This window comes from Choloepus didactylus, chromosome 3 (genome assembly GCF_015220235.1).
Source record: "Choloepus didactylus isolate mChoDid1 chromosome 3, mChoDid1.pri, whole genome shotgun sequence".
In the NCBI taxonomy this organism is placed as follows: Eukaryota; Metazoa; Chordata; class Mammalia; order Pilosa; family Megalonychidae; genus Choloepus; species Choloepus didactylus.
In genome coordinates this window covers 208,316,269-208,335,471 of record NC_051309.1, presented here as the reverse complement: position 1 = coordinate 208,335,471, position 19,203 = coordinate 208,316,269, and the positions used below count along the sequence as shown (strand labels likewise).

The 19,203-nt window shown below is 38.7% G+C and overlaps 1 long non-coding RNA gene across 1 annotated transcript in view; it reads right to left on the bottom strand.

Moving 5' to 3' along the window:
• Positions 1 to 13,571: 13,571 nt before the first annotated feature.
• Positions 13,572 to 19,203, bottom strand: part of LOC119528965 — a 49,261-nt gene continuing 43,629 nt past the window's right edge. Inside the window, exon 4 of the long non-coding RNA XR_005215791.1 lies at positions 13,572 to 13,791. This is a non-coding gene — a long non-coding RNA (uncharacterized LOC119528965). The remainder of the gene's footprint in view (positions 13,792 to 19,203) is intronic.

Below are 19,203 nucleotides of genomic sequence, written 5' to 3'. Positions count from 1 at the left end.
TCCAAGTCTGCAAAGTAGGTTGTTGGAATTTTGATTGGGATTGCATTGAATCTGTAGATGAGTTTGGGTAGAATTGACATCTTAATGACATTTAGCCTTCCTATCCATGAACATGGAATATTTTTCCATCTTTTAAGGTCCCCTTCTATTTCTTTTAGTAGAGTTATGTAGTTTTCTTTGTATAGGTCTTTTACATCTTTGGTTAAGTTTATTCCTAGGTACTTGATTTTTTTAGTTGCTATTGAAAATGGTATCTTTTTCTTGAGTGTCTCTTCAGTTTGTTCATTTCTAGCATATAGAAACATTACTGACTTATGTGCATTAATCTTGTATCCCGCTACTTTGCTAAATTTGTTTATTAGCTCTAGTAGGTGTATCGTTGATTTCTCAGGGTTTTCTAGATATAAGATCATATCATCTGCAAACAATGACAGTTTTACTTCTTCTTTTCCAATTTGGATGCCTTTTATTTCTTTGTCTTGCCGGATTGCCCTGGCTAGCACTTCCAGCACAATGTTGAATAACAGTGGTGACAGCAGGCATCCTTGTCTTGTTCCTGATCTTAGAGGGAAGGCTTTCAGTCTCTCACCATTGAGTACTATGCTGGCTGTGGGTTTTTCATATATGCTCTTTATCATGTTGAGGAAGTTTCCTTCAATTCCTACCTTTTGAAGTGTTTTTATCAAAAAGGGATGTTGGATTTTGTCAAATGCTTTTTCAGCATCTATTGAGATGATCAATTGATTTTTCCCTTTCGAGTTTTTAATGTGTTGTAATACATTGATTGTTTTTCTTATGTTGAACCATCCTTGCATGCCTGGAATGAACCCCACTTTGTCATGGTGTATGATTTTTTTAATGTGTCTTTGGATTCGATTTGCAAGTATTTTGTTGAGGATTTTTGCATCTATATTCATTAGGGAGATTGGCCGGTAGTTTTCCTTTTTTGTAGCATCTTTGCCTGGTTTTGGTATTAGATTGATGTTAGCTTCATAAAATGAGTTAGGTAGTGTTCCATTTTCTTCAATGTTTTGAAAGAGTTTGAGTAAGATTGGTGTCAGTTCTTTCTGGAAAGTTTGGTAGAATTCCCCTGTGAAGCCATCTGGCCCTAGGCATTTATTTGTGGGAAGATTTTTGATGACTGATTGGATCTCTTTGCTTGTGATGGGTTGATTGAGGTCTTCTATTTCTTCTCTGGTCAGTCTAGGTTGTTCATATGTTTCCAGGAAATTGTCCATTTCTTCTACATTATCCAGTTTGTTGCCATACAGTTGTTCATAGTATCCTCTTATAATTTTTTTAATTTCTTCAGGATCTGCAGTTATGTCACCTTTTTCATTCATTATTTTGTTTATATGGGTCTTCTCTCTTTTTGATTTTGTCAGTCTAGCTAGGGGCTTGTCAATCTTGTTGATCTTCTCAAAGAACCAACTTTTGGTGATATTTATCCTTTCTATTGTTTTTTTGTTCTCTATGTCATTTATTTCTGCTTTAATCCTTGTTATTTCTTTTCTTGTACTTGGTTTAGGATTGGTTTGCTGTTCATTTTCTAGCTTCTTCAGTTGATCCATTAGTTCTTTGATTTTGGCTCTTTCTTCCTTTTTAATATATGCATTTAGTGCTATAAATTTCCCCCTTAGCACTGCTTTTGCTGCATCCCATAGGTTTTGGTATGTTGTGTTCTCATTTTCATTCGTCTCTATATATTTAGCAATTTCTCTTGCTATTTCTTCTTTAACCCACTGATTGTTTAGGAGTGTGTTGTTTAACCTCCAGGTATTTGTGAACTTTCTAAGTCTCTGATGGTTATTGACTTCTAATTGTATTCCATTGTGGTCAGAGAATGTGCTTTGAATAATTTCAATCTTTTTAAATTTATTGAGGCTTGTTTTATGTCCCAGCATATGATCTATTCTGGAGAAAGTTCCGTGAGCACTAGAAAAGTATGTGTATCCTGGTGATTTGGGATGTAATGTCCTGTAGATGTCTGTTAAATCTAATTCATTTATCAGATTGTTTAGGTTTTCAATTTCCTTATTGGTCTTCTGTCTGGTTGATCTATCTATAGGAGAGAGTGATGTGTTGAAGTCTCCCACAATTATTGTGGAAACATCAATTACTTCCTTTAGTTTTGCCAGTGTTTCTCTCATGTATTTTGTGGCACCTTGATTGGGTACATAGACATTTATGATTGTTATTTCTTCTTGCTGAATTGCCCCTTTTATTAGTATGTAGTGGCCTTCTTTGTCTCTCAAAACATCCCTGCATTTGAAGTCTATTTTATCTGAGATTAATATTGCTACACCTGCTTTCTTTTGGCTGTAGCTTGCATGAAATATTTTTTTCCATCCTTTCACTTTCAGTTTCTTTGTGTCCCTGTGTCTAAGATGAGTCTCTTGTATGCAACATATTGATGGTTCATTTTTTTTGATCCATTCTGCGAATCTATATCTTTTAATTGGGGAGTTTAATCCATTTACATTCAACGTTAAAACCGTGAAGGCATTTCTTGAATCGGCCATCTTATCCTTTGGGTTATGTTTGCCATATTTTTCCCTCTCTCTATTAATATCCTTTATTGTACCCATACCGAATCTCTTTAGTACTGAACCTTTCTCCAAATCTCTCTGTCCTGTCTTTGTTTCTCTGTCTGTAGGGCTCCCTTTAGTATCTCCAGTAGGGCAGGTCTCTTGTTAGCAAATTCTCTCAGCATTTCTTTGTCTGTGAAAAATTTAAGCTCTCCCTCAAATTTGAAGGAGAGCTTTGCTGGATAAAGTATTCTTGGCTGGAAATTCCTCTCACTCAGAATTTTAAATATATCGTGCCACTGCCTTCTTGCCTCCATGGTGGCTGCTGAGTAGTCACTACTTAGTCTTACACTGTTTCCTTTGTATGTGGTGAATTGCTTTTCTCTTGCTGCTTTCAGAACTTGCTCCTTCTCTTCTGTGTTTGACAGTGTGATCAGTATATGTCTCGGAGTGGGTTTTTTTGGATTTATTCTATTTGGAGTTCGCTGAGCATTTATGATTTGTGTATTTATGTTGTTTAGAAGATTTGGGAAGTTTTTCCCCAACAATTTCTTTGAATACTCTTCCTAGACCTTACCCTTTTCTTCCCCTTCTGGGACACCAATGAGTCTTATATTCGGACGTTTCATATTATCTATCATATCCCTGAGGTCCATTTCGAGTTTTTCAATTTTTTTCCCCATTCTTTCTTTTATGCTTTCATTTTCCATTCTGTCATCTTCCAGGTCACTGATTCGTTGTTCAACTTCCTCTAGTCTTGTACTATGAGTGTCCAGAATCTTTTTAATTTGGTCAACAGTTTCTTTAATTTCCATAAGATCATCCATTTTTTTATTTAGTCTTGCAATGTCTTCTTTATGCTCTTCTAGGGTCTTCTTGATTTCCTTCATATCCCGTACTATGGTCTCATTGTTCATCTTTAGTTCTTTGAGTAGCTGCTCTAGGTGTGTCTCTTCTGGTCTTTTGATTTGGGTGCTTGGGCTTGGGTTATCCATATCGTCTGGTTTTTTTCATATGCTTTATAATTTTCTGTTGTTTTTGGCCTCGTGGCATTTGCTGAACTTGATAGGGTTCTTTTAGGGTTTGTAGACCAGTTGAAGTCCTTATCTCTAATTTATCAGATCTACAGCTTCGTGGAGCACACTTTCTCTAACTAACCAGCAGGTGGCGTCCACGAGCCACCTGTTCTCCACAAGCCAGATCTCCCCTGCTTAGCCTTTTTGGTGAGTGGGGGAGTGAGTCTTGTGGGGCCCAATTGGTGTACCAAGCTCGCGTGTGTAGTTGGTGTTGCCTGCCCTGTATGTGGGGCGTGTTTCTGGGCAGTCGGGGAGGGGGGGTGGCCCTAACAATCAAATCTCCCTGATGATCCTAGAGTTTTAAAGCTACTGCAATAGTCTAATCCTTCAGTTCAGTCCTGCCACAGTTTGTCTCTGCCACTGACCCACAAGTCTTTGGTATTGGCGTATGGCTCCTGAGACTTGCAAGAGGGCCCCTCTTCCAGGCTGTGCACCCCGGGTCCTCTGTTGAGGGATGACTGTGCTATGTCACAGGTGAGTGCCGTCCCCCCAGGGCAGTTCTGGGCTGCTGGGCTGTGTTGGGAGGCTCCCAGTCTGCTCAAATGATGGCTGAATGGGGCTCTGTTAATTCACACTGCTCCCCCTTCCCAGCTCTGGGACATTCAGCTGAGGTTGCAGGGAAGGCTAATGTCCACGCCCAGTTTTGTGGTGTGTGCCTGTTATTTGAAGCACTTCCGTCACACTGGGTTGTCTGGGGCAGCTCTGGGCTATGGGGCTGGCGATGGGCAGGAGTGTTTCCTGTCCACCAGGATGGTGGCTGTGAGCGGACACCCCCCCTTTTCTTGGGAAGTTGTGTTGTTTAGTGAATTTTCTCAGCCACTGGATTATTGCCTTTTGTCTCAGAGCTCTCTTAGTTCTGCTCTTGATTTGACGTGCCCAAATTTCAATTCTTTGAAGCTTTCTGTATTGAGCTTCTTAGAGTAATTGTTTTAGAAAAAGCAAAAAGGATTTAAAAAAAAAAAAAACAAAAAAAAAAACGGCCCTCCTCAGAGATCTAATGGGTTATTGAAATGCTAATAGACAAAGCAACCAGGGCCATTAAGGAAAGGTGCACAGGGCAGAGAGATCAGCCTTGCTTCGGGATTTGCATATGCGCCTCAAGGCCTGATCTCCGCCCTTCCCCTTTCTGTGTTCACCAGAACTCCAAAAATCCTCTGCTTTTATTTTGGAGTTTTTCGTGTTGTTTTTTTTCTATGCCTGTCTCCTCTCTGCTGGGCTGGCTGCTCTCAGAGTCTCTGGTGTCTTGTCTCAGTCTATCTATGGTTGGAGTTTGAATCAGTAGAATGAGTTTCCGATAAGAGCAGCCACTGCAATTCTCCCTTCTCCTTCCTGGAGCTGACAGCCCCTCCTCCCCCGGGACTGAGCCTGGCAGGGAGGGGCGCGGGTCCCCTGGCCGCAAAAACTTACAGATTTCGCTGATCTCAGCAGTTCCACGTTTTCATGAGTGTTGTATGAAGGATGCCCAAAGACAGATTGCTCTGTGGTGTCCAGTCCACGCAGTTCCTGGCTTTTTACCTACTTTCCTGGAGGAGTAACTAAAACGTACAGCTCACCAGTCTGCCATCTTGCCCCGCCTCCCCTCAGCTTTTGTTTATCAGAAATATCTTGATCTAGCCGTCCTTTTTGAAAGACAGTCTTGACAGATGTAAAGTTCTTGGTTGGCAATTATTTCCTCTCAGAACTTTAAAAAATATTATTCTTCTTCCTTTTTGCATGCATGGTTTCTAACGATAAATCAGCACTTAATCTCATTGGAATTCCCTTGTACATAATATATTGCTATACTCTTGCATCTTTCGCATCTGTATCCTTGTTCCTGGTATTTATCAGTTTGAGTATTATGTGACTGGGCATGGTTCTCTTGGAGTTTATTCTGTTTGGGGTTTGTTGGGATTCTTAAATATGTATAATCATGTCTTCCATTAAATTTGGGATCTTTTCTGCTATTATTTATTTGACTATTCCTTCTGATTCTTTCTATCTTTCTTCTTCTTCTCAGACTCCCATAATGCATATATTGGTACAACTGATTGTGCCCTACTGTTTTAGTTTTCTAAAGCTGCCAAAATGCAATAGACCAGAACTGGTTTGGCTTTTAACAATAGGGATTTATTAACTTACAAGCTTACAGTTCTGAGGCCATGAAATGTCCAAATCAAGGCATCAACAGTTGATACTTTCTCCCTGAAGACCAACCATGGCAATCCTGGACTCCTTTTGTCACATGGCAAGGCACATGCCAGCATCTGTTGGTCTCTCCCTTTCCTCCCAGATTTCATTGCTTTAGCTTCCAGCTGCTCCATCCAGGACTTTCCTTCTGAGCTTTCGTGTCTTTTTCTCTGTGTCTTACTCTGACTTTCATTCTCATACAAAGGACTCCAGCAAAAGGATTAAGACCCACCTGGGGTACACCACAACTGAAATAATCTAATCAAAAAGTCCCACCCACAATAGGTTTACACCCACAGGAATGGATTAGCTTTTAGAATATGATCTGCTGAGTCCATAAATATTCAAACCATCACAGGCTTTATTTGATTTTTCCATTTTTAAAAATTTGTGCTCCTCAGCCTTAATTTTTTTGATTCTGTGGTCTTCAGGTTCACTGATTCTTTCTTCTGCAAGCTTCACTTTGCAGTTGAACCCCTTCATGGAATTTTTCATTTCAGTTATTGTGGTCTTCAACTCAAGTATTTCTCTTTGGTTTCCTTTTAAACTCTCTTTATGGAGAGTCTCATGTTTTTCATCCATCATTTTCTTGATATCCTTTAGTTATTTTTCCATGTTTCTTTTATCTCCATGAGCATTTTGAGCATCATTTCAAATAGTCTTGTTACATCTCAAGTGTAGTCCTCTTCATTGATGATTTCTGGATTTTCATCTTCTTCCTCTGGATGGACCATCATTTCCTTTTTCTTTGTTTATATTATAATCTTTTGTTGCACAGTATACATTTTGATATTTTAAAGTATTAAGTCTTGGATTTGGACTCTGAGATTTCTGTTCCTTAAGTTTGTATGCAGCCTGCGATATGACAGAGATATCCTTGAGTGCCAGTAGCTAATACAACACCAAAAACAATGGCAAAAAAATAAATAAATAAATAAACCCTCCAAAAATGTCATTCAAAGTCTTTGCAAATTGGCTTTGCATTGGCTGCTGCTCTGCTTCCTATCCAGATCAACCTGAGGCAAATGTGAAGTGGAGGGTCTTCTATGTTTTTTCTGAGCCTGTGTCTGGTCCCAGGCTGGTGTTCACTCACTTGTAGTCTTAGGAATTCCCCCCCTATAGGAAGTCCAATTTCCCCCTCTATGAAATAGACCAACCCCTCTCAGGTACGTTATTATATTTCTTAAAGCAAGTAATCCTTTGCCCCAGGTTAATTTGACTTAATTGTTTCTTACACTGTGTTACCTGTCACAAGCTGTCTCTGCCTGCAGAGCAAGTTCTGGGAGGGTAAGCCAGAGAGGAATTTCCTGGTTCCATCTTTCAAACTGCCAAGCAATAGACTGGCAATGACATAGAGTCACCTTAGTATATACACAGGGTTTACTCTGATTGGCCTGGAACTGGTCCATGAACCCACAATGGGAGTGTAGTCTGGCTCCATATTGGGCCAGGGAGGGGGTGGGGGGAAGGCCATAAAAGGTGCCATAAAAGAGTGCCTTTATAAGGTTGTGTGTTTTTTTTGATTTGGCACTTGCCTAGTTATTGCAGCCTTTTAACTACTTTCTAGGGTTTTGAGGAAGAGAGTTGTACCAGTTTTTGCTAGTTGTCAACGATTCTGTCACGGAATGGCACCTTGGAGTTTTATCCCACCATCCTGGCCAACCAGAACATGTTCCTTAGGTTTTTACAACCTTCTGCATCTAAACAAATGGCTTCAGGGGAGATAAACCTGTATATCTCTCTGGGATATTTCATTATCTTTAACCTTCAAGGTTTTGCCCCTCATTTGCCCTTTTAACCAGGGTGCCAGTTTTTGCTCAGAAATCCTAGGCCATGCAAAAACATGAAAATATTCCTATTGTTTTCTAATAATGCCCAGTAACCATTAATGCTTATTGGTATCTTTTCAGCAGCAGCTACAGCATAGGAACACAAAAAAGGGGAATTCCTGAGGAAGGGCATTATAAATTGAGAGCATTTATCCTCAGAGTCTTTTGCTTTTCCTTTCTGTACTTGTTTTACCACTTTAAGGACCTTTTCATGGGTATTGCCAACACACTACCCTCCCCTGCCCTGATCTTTTATATGGCAAGAAAATTATAATATATTGATGTTAATTAGTTTACCATGTCCATGTTCTGTGCAATCCTAGTTAAACATACTGCTTGAAAAAAGAGATCTGAATCAAATGTTTGGTAACATATGAAAAAAGAGTTCCAGATCAAATAAGTTTGGTAACATATGAAAAAAGAGTTCCAGATCAAATAAGTTCGGTAAAGTCTGTGGTATTCATTTCCCTTCTTCAACACTCACAATGCAAAAAAGCATACTATGTCCTTTAAGCAATTCTGCTAAAATTTTGACTTTTCAAAACCTCCAAGTAGTGGAGCAAGAAAAATTTAAAGGCCTCAATCTACAGCAGTGGGTTTCAGATTTTTGGATAGAAGAGATCACTTCAACAGTTGTACATTCTTAGCAGCCCAGAAATCATGACATAAGTGAACTCCAGTGCAATAAAATTCAAGATATATTTCATAATTTAGAATTTAATATGTAAATATTTGTGTGTATATAATCTCCCACTCTATGCCAATATTAGGGACACAAAGATGTCTTGAAAGGTATGGCTTTGCCCTTGAATACTTCCTGTATCCATAAGGTTTGTCCTGAATTGTTAATTGAATCTCCTATAATTATTGCATAAACTCTCAGGACAATCCTCCTTTATGCTTTACTTAAGGTGTTTGTTTTTAGTAAATCAATCTATTTGGTTTATTGGAGGAGAGAAGTGACATCTTATTTCTGGAAAATCCATTAGATATCCCTTCTCAAATGTCCTAATCAATTTCAGTAAATCTGTAAGTAAATCACCTTCCCAATCTATTTTATCTCTAAAGAAGTAATGATGTTTTTGTTGTTAGTGTAGAAGAATCCACCATAATGACAAACTGTTTTAAAGAAAGTGAGACAAAAAATAATGCCCCTGGGTTAATTCTTTATCACCCATGCTTGAATGTGCTGGATGTTTACTTATTAAAGCTTTTATGTGACCTATTTACTAACCCTCAGTTTATGAAGCATGCAGAACTTGAGGTTATTTCCTTCCCTCAGTCACTCAGTCATTAACTCAACAGATATTAATTTAGCATTTGGTATGTATCTGACAAGTGCTGGGTGCTGTGCTTTCAAAGTTGAATACGACAAATCTCAGCTGTTAACAAGATAAGAGTCCATTTGAGGAGACATAAATAGGAATAACCATAGCAACATGTTCAAGATAGAGGGGGAGAACAAGGGAGGATGCGATGAACACAACTGCTGTCTGAGGAGACTGGAAGGAGGTCAGAGAAAGACCCATGCCCATAACTCAGAACTAGGTTGTTCACTTTTTTCCCTGCCCCTGAAATAACAAAAAGATAATGGCTATGTATAATTATATTGATAATTTCCACTATTGCTATGATACATAGCTTTATAACCTTTCATTTTTTACTGGTCCTAGGAAAGTCATTCTTTGAGTCTGTGTATTAAGATAAGCATGCCTACTTCATCAGAAAACTTGACACCACCTACTTTAGATTACCATCCTATGAATTTCAATAGAAGTGATTCTGGCTCAGTGCTTTTAGAGCTTATTTTTTCTAGAATCTCATTTTATTTTAAAGCAATTTAATGGAGCAGTATGAATATCTGATACTCTAAGAACCATCCTAGCGATGATCATGAGTGGTCTTAAATTTTTTACCACCCCTTAAAGCAATATATTACCCTGACATTTTGAAATAACAAGAAAAGATGAAAATAAAATACAAGGGAAACAGATCAGAAAATGCAACAAATCAAATGGAAACAGTGCCACCTAATTACCAATCTCTTTTAATTTGAACCCATCTAGAAAGCTACTAATAGCTTTGGATAAAGCTTAATCATGAATTACAAGAATAAGAAAAAGCCTGATGCTTAACTTACTGCATAATTCAAGTCCCTCATATAATGAGTTGCTGCAATTTGGGTGATAACTCTAATCAGATGTAGGCTAAGCATTGGGATACCTGGTCCTTACGTGCTTCAACACCAGTTAGCTATGCCACTGGGCAAGAGATGTGAGCTCTGAAAAATGAGGAGCTTTGATTTAATGGAGGGTTCACCTGGCTCAGGAATTCTTCATCTGGTACCAAGCAGCTAAAGAAATCCCTGAACACCCTAAAATCGCATTCAAATTTTTGCATTAATATACATATGTGCATTTTTCCGGAGAGATAGTCCCAAACTTTCATCAGATTCTCTTCACCCACAAAAAAGGCTAATAACCACTGAACCAGATGATCTCTAACATTGCCTTTTGTCTAAAACATTTTAGGGTTCTGTGACTTTTACGGTTTAATATTTTAGTCACATTTCTCAAGGCTTAGGAAGCTTTCAGAGTGAATTGGATCCCTTGACACAACTGACCCTTTGAAGCCCTGAGTACACATTTTTTTAGGGGGTGAAGTATTTTGTTCTGCTCTAGGGGTTTGATCACAAGCCCTTTACTCATTTCCAGGCTGTGATTATTTCACAACAGTTATATGCATATTCAAACATTATAGGCCAGCGTTAGTATTACTCATTCATAAGAGAGTTATAAAGCTGCTCTCAGGACAATTCTTTTTCATTGTGGGTGTTTTACATATAAATATTGAGATTCCTGTGGTTACATAGTCAGCACAAATTCACATGCTTTAATGTTTTTTAAGATTGCTTCACTTAAAAGTGGTAAACTCCAGTCAGACAGCCTGGAAACCCATGGATTTAAGCTAGAGAAAAGTGATTCTGTAATTTGTGCTTCCTGTTCCCAACCCCCCACACACGTGCCCAAGTCTCAGACTGACAGGTAGATAGTGCCCCTCAAGAGGAATTGCTGGGTACCACTCTAAGCCCCCAGCCTCTACAAAACAGAGAAAAAGGCAGACGAATTTTTGAAACTAGATGCATTCCTGTATATCTCTTCAGTCCCATGGATATCAAGAACACTTCTTGGCAGATTTGCATAGATTGGCCAGGGACTGGAAGTAGGAGGGAGAAGCAGCAGAGGAATTTTGAACCACTGTGTTCTGACATGTATGTGGAGGGAGGTGTGAAACAGGAGAGTCAAGAGGAGAGAATGTATTTTTATATGTATTCTCCAGTCAAGGAAAAATTACTTTGGGTACACTTGGTTCATTTCTCTTTAATGCCTTTTAGACTGCTAGAAATAGTATCTGAATCCTCTCTCAGCTGCATCTGATTCTGAATGCTTCTCTCTGGGTGTAAATCTTAAGGTGTGTGGGTCTGAACTCTAAATCCCTGTCACCTGTGTACTTCCTCTGGCCACAATATGTGGACAGGCTTATCCTCTTCCTCTCTGTTCTGCACCCATGTCTCTTTTGCTTTCTGTACTTCTAACATTTTCTAACCAAAAAGAGGTTTACCTAGTTGACACCACTTTCTCTGCTGCCTTCTCACATGGCAGGCTGTGAGTTGTAATGGAAAGGGCATAGATTTTAAAGTGTTGTAAAAATGACTCTGGTTTGGAAAGCTAATATTTTAATTTCTAAACTTTTGATCTTGCAAATATTAAATAACATCTCTGAGTTCATGGGAGTAAAATGTAGAAGCAGAGTGTATGTATGAATCCTGGAGTTCAATCTCCAATAAGTCTATTTTCTATAATATGGAAGGGAATAGAGGATCTCTTTGTACCCCTGTGTCTATCACAAGCCCTGGTACCCAACAGGTTATAAGTGAACATTTGCTGATTGAATAATTTCTTCATTGAAATGGGGAGTATCACACCTTCCAAGATTTTTTTGTGTGAGAAATAAATGTGATCATTCTTTCATTCATCAAATATTAATTGCTATATATAAATCACTGATCCATATGCCTAGAACACAGTGGACAGGCAGTACATACTAGCTCACTTTTTCCTTCCTTGCCTGTCCTTGACTCACTGCAGGAAGGTGCTGGGACCCGTCTTATTTCCCAGTGCCAGTTCTGACCTGTTGTACTGTCATCCTCTCAACAAGTACAGTACATGTCATTTGTCTGGGATCAACCACAGGAAGCCAACTTACCTACACTTATCTGTGGTGGGTCAAGGACCTGCTTTAACCCTTGCCTGCTGTTGTTCCAGAGCAGTAGTGACATTGGGGTACACATCATTCAACTTGGAGCACACACAACAGTTTGAACAGGTTCCTGAGTTCATTTGGGGATAACTTCTCTGGGGTTATCTTTCATATCCATCAAACAAGGGGATTGAAATAGTTGATTTCTACAGTGCTTCTGTTTTAAGTTCTAGAACTGATTTAGCATGTAACCTCATACAATAAGAGTATCTTACTATATTTGCTTTTATTTCAGGCCTTATTTCCTCACCTCAGTTGAAAGTTTAACAGGCCAAGATTATGCCAGATATTTCTATATCCCTTACATATTCAGGACACTCTAATGAAGTAAGAGCTCAAAGCCTTATTTGTGAATTAGCAAAGAGGAGTAAAGAATTTTTCAGATTTGTGTAACAGTCTGCAAGGCCTAAAAATAAAAGATATTCTATTTGGTCATAGTCCAAACTGAACATTTGGGACAGTTTAAAAACCATAACATAACATCCCACTTCTGTCAAAATATTTGAGGGTGATTTTATATATATATATATATATATATATATATATATATATATATTCACCTAACATCTAAAATCATACTTTGGGAATAACAGAAGAGATTCATTTCACAGAAGAGATTTATAAAGGCATAAACTTTATAATTCATTTTATGAAAGACATAGACCTTTCTTATAAATGTCCATCAGTTTCCTAAGGAGAAAGTTCCCACCTGGAGAACCTGAAAATCAAGTATACTGACTTTGGGGAAAGTATTATGTTAAGTCTGCAGGAGATAAAGTAAACAAACAAACGAAAGAAGAAAAGAAACATGAAAAAGAGAAAAGAAAAAGAAAAATAAAGCCCAAATAAAAGAAATCTACCAGGAGTTACAATTTACCCTCCAGCATTACTTTTAATGGAAAGCAACCTGGACAGAAATGCTCCAAGCATCCATACCTCTTGTTGCAGCTTCCCCTCCATTCCTACTTACTTTGCTTTGGATTCCTGCAGCCCCATGCTCCCATTTTCCATCCCATCCCAGGATTGCTCAGGCAGTACAGGTGGGGATGAGGGATAAAGGAAGGGAGAAGGCAAAGCCCTCGTTCAGCATTCCTTATCCTGTCCCTCTGCTACTGGGTTTTCTGTTTCCAATAATGATCTCCAGCCCCATGCTATCCTTTCTTCCTTTCTCTCCTTCCCTCAGGCTCCACTCAGTTATGACTTATTGCACAAAACTGGTCAGTACTCGAGCCCAGCTCTTATTTTCTTGCCATTTAAGAGTACGGTGAAAATTCACTTTAAAAAAATACCTTGTTTTTATCTACCATGTCTAAATGAAAAGCACAAAGAAGTAAATATTTGTCTTTGGGATTGATGGAGGTTGTGAGATTTAGAAGATAAAACCATTTCCTGAGTGCTAACACTATGCCAAATAACATTTTAAGCATTGACTAGGTATGATTTGCTTAATCATCACAATAACCTGGAAAAGTAGAGGTTATTATTATTTTATAGGGGTATAAACTTATACACAGAAGGATCAAGAAACTTGCCCCAAATAATCCAGATATTAAGCATAAAAAAATTATTTTATTACAGGATAAAAACTGTGAGTCTATTATCCCAAAGAGTCCTTTGATTTTCTGAGCTGTGGCTCCATACCCCACAACTGCCAGCAGAAAGGGGAGAAGGAGAGCCCATTACTGGAAGCTCATAAGAACAGAAATGGCTGTGTCTAGGTAACTGTCAGGACATGAAACATTGCCACGTGTTGACATAACTTACCCTTGTACTTCCGAAGGGTCCATCTCTGTTGTCCTCACCCTGCTGGACTACTCGCCTCAGGCCATGGGAGCCGCCATTAGGTCTGGGAGGGGCAGAGCTCCATCCCTGTGGTGTTAAGAGGGTGGGGCAAGATACTTAGGAAAATGCTCCCATGTGTTACCCATAATAGGTAGAGTTTGTAGTACTCTTTGTCTAGGCACTTTATCTCAGGCAATTTATGGATCAAATAAGCTTTTTCTGTTTTGTTACAAAAACTCTACGGGAAAATGTCCTTTGTGTTCCAAACATGCTTTTGGAAAATAAAGTTGGCAATGCTTGTATTTCTTATATTCCATTATGCTACTCTAAACACGGCTGACCCAAAGTAAACCTTGTCAGGTGCTTACTGGGTTTGATTGAGAGATGCCTCCAAGATTTAGTTAACTTCCCTTTGTCCCACTAGCTTGGCCACATCTTATAAATGATGCCACAAGATATAGGGGGTCAAATGAGAGCCTGTCCGTACCACTACTGAAGAAAGAAGTACCACAAATATTTGTACATAAGATTCTGAATTCTCCTCAAGCTCCTGCACAGAAAAACACTCATTTTAAAGGTTTTACTCCAATCCATTTTTGCCTTTTTTCATATGGCGCTTACCACATTCAAAACTGTTGGTAGGAAGAGAGGAATAAGTAAAAAATAGTCTTCTCAGGACAATTATGTGTTTGCCCCTTCATTTTAGGATATAAACATATGCATTCATTTAAAATATTTTCATGGCCTTTTGCTCAAGTATGTAGCAAGTAATTAAACTGTCACCTAACAACAGATGTTTTAGTAAGAAAATAAAAAAGATAAGATGAAGGACTTTGAAGCAAACAATAGTGCAGCCACCTATTTTTCAGAGGAAATAATAATTTTTTTCATACATATTCATTGCTGAATAAAATTATTACTTTTTCTTAAATCTAACAGTGAGAATTAGAAAACATCAAATACTTTTCCTGGAATTTGCATAAACAAAAGAGAAGATGTATAACATAGCTCTACCCCTGAAAAAAATGTCCCTCATTAATTTAATAATAGATCATCTTAATGCTGCTTTATAAAGTTGAAATGGACATGAATGAATTTAGCACAAATTTTCCTAGGAACAAAAAGGGCAAAATAATGGTCTTTTTTTTCCATTTACTGTTATACATGATCTTCATTTAAACTAATCACACCACTATAAAGGGAACTATTTGCAGAAAATATCACCTTAGAACAAATGAGAGAGCTTTAAACTTCAATATACAAATAGCTTGTGCACTCCCCACTTTTTTGTTTTATACAGTGCAGTAAAAACTCGGCAGCATTTTTACACAGATCGTGAGGAAAATTCATCTGGGATCTACCTCTGCTTGACCCTAGTCTCACTTTCATCTCTGTATTGACTCTACATAATCTGCATTAATGGGGTGGGAGGTGAATTTGTGATTTGAAACCATCTACCTGCCCCATTTGCTTCAATGGGTGTGCAAGAAATCTGTCTGACACCCCCAGCCTTGGTTGTTGAACCCCACTGAATTGAAATGGCTCAAGGAAATCCTTCTGAACCAGCTTAAAATATAAATTGTTTGAAAAGGAAGGAAGCTGTTGAATTGCTTCAGTTTCCTTAATGTTATATGGGAACCCAAAGGCAAATATTGTTCAGAAGTTTTCACAGATTGATTTATGTGCAAGATTTATTTCTGTCCTCTGACTTGAAGAAAGCTTCCAAGCAGGCTGAAGGCCAGAGAACAGCAGGTGCTGGGGAAGCTCGCATTCTTCTCCTTGACAGACTACTTCATCAGTAAACATAGAAAACAATTGTTCCCACCAGATGCCCTTGAGTGAGGCAAAGCTGCTGCAAGGATCAAATCTTCCTTTTGTCTGTCTCTCTGAATCCCAGATTCTTAACTTTTGAAAGTTCTCTACCTGCTTTGCTTCAGCTCTTGCATTCCTGGTGCCAACCAAAATTGGTGATAAACATAAAAACAAAAAACATTCCCTTCATATATAAACTACAAATCATTATTAAAGAAGGGAAATTAGAGGATTATTCAAAACTACATACAAATTCATTTGCCATTAGCAATCCTATTATTGATGGTAACTGGCTGATATTTGATTTGCAGGGTTTTTGCTGTAGTGAATGAGGATGTATAATGTAGTGGCAAGTATACAGACTTTGAAATCTAACATGTGGGCTCTGCCACTTTGTAGCTCTGTAAACCTGGACAAGGTTCTCAATCTTTCCAAACCTTACCGAAGCCACCCGAAAGAGTTCAGCAACACATTATACTTCGTGAGACTACAAAGATGTATTGCAATCAGGCACTCAAGATGACATTGAATTCTCAGCTACATGAGGATAGTCAGCTGATTTTACTACAAAAAATGTATTGAAATGAAGTCTATTCAGCAGAGCATTTCTTCAGGCAGGTACGTGGAAACAGAAGGCTGATGACAGCATCAACAAGCAAAGTCTCTCATCAGATTTCACCGATTCCTCGCAGAATTGGTCTCTTCACATGGCTTTACTGCCATTTTGGAGGCAATGAGGTGCCCACGTTTCCTGAGAAGAGGCTTTTCATTCTGACTCTGCTGCTCTCATTCTGGTTGGCCCCTGCCGTTTATTTACTCTGAGTCATTTTCAAATTATCTTACTTTTTAAACAATGCTTTTCTCACTGTAGCATTGTGATGATAATACCAAATTTACATGGATATTGTGGGATTTAAAAACAAAGATGTCTGGATGATGCCTATTTTTGTCTCAGTTCTCCCTCTCCTTTCCAGTTGTTTGATGGCCAGGAGAAAGCATGTACCTATGACAAAATCAGGCAAAAAAATTCTCACTCCTGGCTACAAGGGGAATTTTGAGCATGCTCTAGGCAGGGTCCTTATCAGTTGTACTAAGCCTTAGAAACTGAGAGGCTTCATGGAAAGCTGATCTGCTCATTTATGATTAGGACAACTAATGAAATCCATGGTATTTGAGAAATTGGTCATTAATAACATTTGTAGGTACGACATAAGAATTTTGCACGGAAAATGTAGAATCCATAAGAATAAACATCTCCAAAAAATAGAAATTTAAATACTGTCCTCAGAGCATGCTATTTTATATTTTGTTGTATCTGGAATATCTTCCTAATAATTTGGCTTTCAGACACAACTTAACTTACACAAGGGCTAGGATTAGATGCCAACAAAAAAGGAACTCAATATGATTTTGTGAGAGTAAAACTTTCTCCAGTGTTCTCACCCCCACCCCAGAAGGAATTAATCCCTCCATCCTGTATAATTCTTCTATGTGTGGGGTGGTATCTTTTCTCAGTGTATATTTCTAGTATTATGCATTATACTGAGTTTGTTCACATGCCTGATACATGCCAGTAGACTGTTAGCTATCTGAGATCAGGGTCTGTATTAGTTTCCTAGGGCTTGTGGTAACAAAACATCCACCACCTGTGTGGCTTAACACAACAGAAATGTATTTTCACACAGTTCTGGAAGGGTAGAGTCTGAAATCAAGGTGTCTGCAGGGCCAGCTCCCAATGAAGGCTCAAGGGGAAGAATCTGTTCCATGCTCTCTTCTCCCAACTTCTGGTGGTGGCCTGCAAATTCTTGGTGTTCCACGGCTGTGAGTGTGTAACTCCAGCCTCTGCCTCTGACTTCGCATGGCTTTCTCCCCTGTGTGGGTGTGTGTCTCTCTGTGAATCTTCTCTTCATATAAAGACACCAGTCATATTGGATTAAGGACACGCTCTACTCCATTATGACCTCATTTTAACAAATTCCATTGGCAATGACCCTATATTCATATAAGGTCACATTCTGAGGTACTGGGGATTAGACATCAATATTTCTTTTAAGGACATACAATTCAACTGATCACAGGGTTTTATTCATTTCTATATTCTCAAGGCTTGGCACAGTGCCATGCACAAGAAGCGTTTTTAGAAAAAAAAAAAATGGATGGATGACAAAAAAGGCTGCATATGTAGGAAGACTTGTTTAGGGAATTATTGTTATTATTTAGGGCATTGATATCCATGTATTAAAATCCAAGAAGAGAGAAATGCTAGTGTATCACTTCTTAGAAGAACAAACTTTTGTCTTAAAAGAGATTTTAAAAATATGACTTGGTTATTAGCAAATCTCATTTCTTTTTCAATGAGTGGTGTATTAGTCAGGGTTCTCTAGGGAAACAGAACCAACAGGAGATATCTGTAAATATGAGATTTTATAAAAGTGTCTCACCAAACTGTGGGGATGCATGATCCAAATTCCATAAGGCAGGCTGCAAGCTGGCAACTCTGATGAAGATTTTCAGTGAATTTCCCAGAAGAAGCTGGCTGGCTGAAGTAGAGAAGAAAATTCTCTTTGACTGCTGAAATCATCACTTCTTCTTTTGAAGTCTTCAGCTGATTGAACTATATGTCTCTCATTGCTGAAGACGCTCTCCTTAGTTGACTGTAGAAATAATCTGCCATAGACGCAATCAACTTACTGATAATTTAAGTCCATGAAATGTCCTCATAGTAACAGGTCAGTGCTTGCTTGACCAGACAACTGGGCACCATCACCTGGCCAAGTTGACACATGAACCTATCACATGTGGTCTCTGTTACCTGAGGAGCAATTAGGAATTTCTTCTGTTGTCTTTATCATCTGGCTTTTATCTAGTATCTTCTGCAATTTTTCTCCATCCTCACATCCAACTTGAAGACTTGCCTATAATCAACATCATCTTCAAGTCTCTTTGTCAATCACTGTGCTGGTTTGAATCTATTATGTCTTCCGCAAAAGCCATGTTCTTTAATGCAATCTTGTAGGGAAGAATTATTAGTCCTGTGGTTAGCGTGGGAACTCTTGATTAGGCTGTTTCCATGGAGATGTGACCCACCCAACTGTAGGTGAGACCTTTTGATTAGATCATTTCCATGGAGGTGTGACCCCACCCATTCTGGGTGGGTCTTGATTAGATCACTAGAGTCCTTTAAGAGAGCTCACAGAGAGAAGGAGCTCAGAGAAGCTGAGAAAGGCATTTTGGAGAGAATCAAAGAGATGTAATCTAGAGTTTGCCCCAGGAAGAAGCATCTAAGAGCTGACAGACACTTGGAGATGCTAGGAGATGCTGAGAGATGCAGGACAGAAGGATGTTTTGAAGATGATAAGCTAAAAGATTGGAAGCCCAGAGTTGCCCTGGAGAAGATAAGAGAGGACACCCAGATGCTTAGTGAGAAACACCCCAGGAGAACCAAGTCAAGAGCTGAGAGAAGCTAAGAGAGGCAGAAGCTCAGAGACATTTTGGAGAAAGCCATCTTGGATGAATTAAATTAGAATCTTCAGGGATGAGACATAAGCATCAGTACATCAGTACTTTTTAAAGCTCTCTGGGTGATTCCAGTGTTCAGCCAATTAAGAACAGCATCCCTAGCAGGCATAGAGTTTTATGCTCTCTGAAAATCCATTCTGCAAAGGGTTCAAACAAACATGAATTGAT